This window comes from Microtus pennsylvanicus, chromosome 5 (assembly GCF_037038515.1).
Source record: "Microtus pennsylvanicus isolate mMicPen1 chromosome 5, mMicPen1.hap1, whole genome shotgun sequence".
Lineage (NCBI taxonomy): Eukaryota > Metazoa > Chordata > Mammalia > Rodentia > Cricetidae > Microtus > Microtus pennsylvanicus.
In genome coordinates, this window is record NC_134583.1 from 44,552,868 (window position 1) to 44,556,375 (window position 3,508).

The 3,508-nt window shown below is 45.3% G+C and overlaps 1 long non-coding RNA gene across 1 annotated transcript; it reads right to left on the reverse strand.

The window, feature by feature from the left end:
• Positions 1-1,329: 1,329 nt before the first annotated feature.
• Positions 1,330-2,907, reverse strand: LOC142850798 (uncharacterized). Its single transcript, XR_012910718.1, has 3 exons — positions 2,785-2,907; positions 2,009-2,041; positions 1,330-1,532 (listed from the first exon to the last, which is right to left on the reverse strand). It is a non-coding gene; the product is annotated as an uncharacterized LOC142850798 (long non-coding RNA).
• Positions 2,908-3,508: the final 601 nt, after the last annotated feature.

Genomic DNA, 3,508 nt, shown 5'->3' on the forward strand with positions numbered 1-3,508 from the left:
AACCATCTCTAATAAACTGTGTAGCACTGGTCTTACCGGGAAAGATTCAGCATGTCTGACCTGGCGGCTTCATTCATCGCCTGTGTCTGCCCGGGAGAGGGGAGCATGGCCTCTGCTCCAGAGAGCAGAGCTGTCGAGTCTGAGCTCACTTCCTCTTCCTCCCAGCATTCTGTTCTGTTTACTCCACCCACCTATGTTTTAACTTATGAGGCCAAGCAGTTTATTATAATTAACCAATGACCTTCCTCCATCATACGTGGGTGTGTGTGTACATGTCTGTGGAGAATTGAAGGCACTGGGTCTCTTGGAACTAGGGCTATAAGAATTTCTAAGCTGCCTGATATGGTGTTGAGAAGAGAACTGAGGACCTTTGCAAGAACAGCAAGTACTCTTAAATGATGAGCTATGCCTCCAGCCAGAAAATACTCTTTTTTTGAGACAGGCCTAAAGTGGTTGAGGATGACTGTATAGCTAGGGGGTGACCCTAACCTCCCGAGACCATCTAGCCTCCACTCCTGAGTGCTGGAACAGGCATGTATCCTCTTGACTTGTTTTGTACAATGCTAGAGACTGAACCCAGGGCTTCCTGTGTGCTAGACAAGCTCTCTTCCAACTGAGCTACATCCCCAGCCTCAGTCAGCATCAACCTTCTGACAGATGAAGACCATTCCCTCTGTGATGGGAAAATGATAGCAATTAAACAGGCCTTTTATGCACACAGGTCCCCAGATAGGTTTATATGTGCAAACCCACTATGCTAAGCTGTAGAACAAACAACTCACATTATATCACTGATTCTCATCCTGTGGATTGCATTATCAGGTATCCAGCATATCAGATATTCATATTATAATTCACAACAGCAGCAAAATTACAGTTTTGAAGTAGCAACAAAATAATTTTATGGCTGTGAATTGCCACAACATGAGGAGCTATATTAAAGGGTCACAGTTTAGGACGGTTGAGGATCACGAATTGATTTGATGAAAAGAAATAATTGGGATGCTATTAAACTGCTCTGACATCTCAGTTCCTACATAAACAAAACAAAGTCACTCAGTATAGACTGTCATAACTAATTAGAAACTGCCAACTCACCTCTAACTGGGAACTTCCCACTCTAGTGATCCAAAGGAAGACATTGGCACACATTCACCAAGGAAACATTGGCCTTGCCTCCAACCTTGTCCTATCAAAGCCTGGCCTCTTGGTGAAGCCCCAAATAACCCCAATTTGCATCTTCTCAATTTAAAATAATTATTTGCTCAGGACAAACTCTTTCAAGTTCCAATGCACCAAAGCTTATCTTTTAATAATTATATACAAATTGGAGCTGAAATCAAGACCAAGGTGAATTGTGCAGTTAGTGTCAAACACTCGGATTTGGTGTGTGATTAGCTGTAGACTCCTATATAGCAGCTTCTTATGTATTAAATATGAGAGGGTGTCAGCCAGAGACAGGACGAGTTCCAGTGGAAGAGAAGCCCATACAAGAAAAGCTGCAGTACCTGACATGACGTCACTGGAGGAGTCTATAAAAATGCACAGTAAAAATGTCGTGATCAACAATTTGTATTCATATTTAATTATTTTTCTTAAAACATGGAAGATTATGTGCCCAGTGAGCTCCTGACTCTTAGGAGCTTGCAATTTGAACCTCAAGAATATGGACAGGGGCCTCTGCAGACAACCGGGAACTGCTGGTTCCTTGCTCTATCTAGAATCTCAAGACATGATCACCAATGCCAGAAGCTGGTTGGTCCTCTCTCTACTGAACCAGTACCCAAGGTATTTCATCTCTGGTGGATCTGAGCCCTTCCCTTACTCTCTCTCATCTTCCCACCATCTGCAGCAGTTCAGCATCACCATATTGTCAACTGTCATAGGTGTTGATTAGAAACAGAGTATCTAATTGGCCATCCCCATCTAGCTTCAGAACTTGAATGGTGGCTGGGATTATCACCCATGAGGGCCATGGCAACTGAGTACATATATTGACTGGCAGTACCTGCTGGTCCTCTGCTTGGTGTGTCATCAATACCTATTCAAAGACAAATGTCAGGATGAGAGACAGATTGAATAGGGTGGTCACATAACTCCCCATAAAAATCAGGCACTTTGTTTAGGGTCAGACATGTTCTGCTCTGGGCCACTGGGAAACTAGAATTAAGACTCATCCAGGCTAGTGAGGAAATCAGAGAGCTGGAGTGAGGGAGCACACAAGGCCCCTGTGGTTCAGGTACAGCATGGTGTTTGTTTGATTTTGGCCAATAACTGGGCTAACAGAGCCTCTGTCACAGAGATGAGTTCCATTTTTAACCAAGGACCCCAGCCAGGAAATACTTAGAGAATGTGGTGCTGCATGTGGGGTTGGATATGACGTAGAGGGCCTGATCAGCTGAGTACAGATGCGCTCGTCTCTCCATTGGCTGTGGATGTGAACTGAAAATTCAGATGCACTGGTTGTAGGACAGTCTGTCATTCACAAAACCCTTGGTGGATACTGGATTGCTCCCAGCACCCAGGCCTGCCAGGCCAGGTATAAGATGTCTGCTAATACTAACCATTCATATAATTGCTATTTTCCAGGTGAGATTTTGAACAATTTACAGATGCTGGAATCTATGATCAAAAACTAATTCTTAAGCAAATTGACTTTAAAATCGGCTCAAATCCCAGATTTCATTGCTGACAGCTTGCCTGCTGGTATTGACATCCTCCTTCCCAATGGCTGGGGTTGGCAAAGCTCTGTCTCTGAGATGTGATGCAAGCCTTGCCACTCACCTGAGCAAACCACGCTGGCATCCTCATGGTGCCCACAGTTGTGGGAGAACCATCCGTGATGTGTGCATTGCCACACCTTGGCTTCATCCCCCATGCACTGCACATCATCCAGCATGATATGGCCCATGCCTCTCTCAAAGTAGCTCTCAGCTGGGGCTGACATGGCCACACCACAGCCAAGCTGCTGGCACACCACCTTGGTATCTGTCAGGTCCCAGCTGTCATCACACACTGTGCCCCAGGCGCCATTGTAAGAGATTTCTACTCGGCCCTCACACCTCTGGCTACCATTCACCAGTCTCAAGGCCAGACCTAGGAATGGAAAAATAAGTGCTTCTAAGATGTGACTTTGTCCTCATATGATAGGGCCATCTGTAGGTTCTCTTTGTTAGACCCTAGGAATCACCATGTGACCTTTAAGAGTACTGAAGAGTTATTGATGCCTATTGTTTAAATCCCTTTCTCCCCTCCCCCTTCTCGTGTGTGTGATTGTTTATGTGAGTGTAGGCACATACGTGGAGGTCAGTGGACACCTTTGGTTGTTGACCTTTGCTAGCTTGAGACAGGCCTCTCCATCTCTGACTGAATCCTGTTTACACCAGTTTAGCAGGCTTGCGAGTTTCCGAGAATCCAACTGTCTCTGCCTCCCATTTCACTGGGATTACAGATATGTGCTACTGCACCCAGCTTTGTGGGTTCTGGGGATCTGAACTCAGGATCTCTA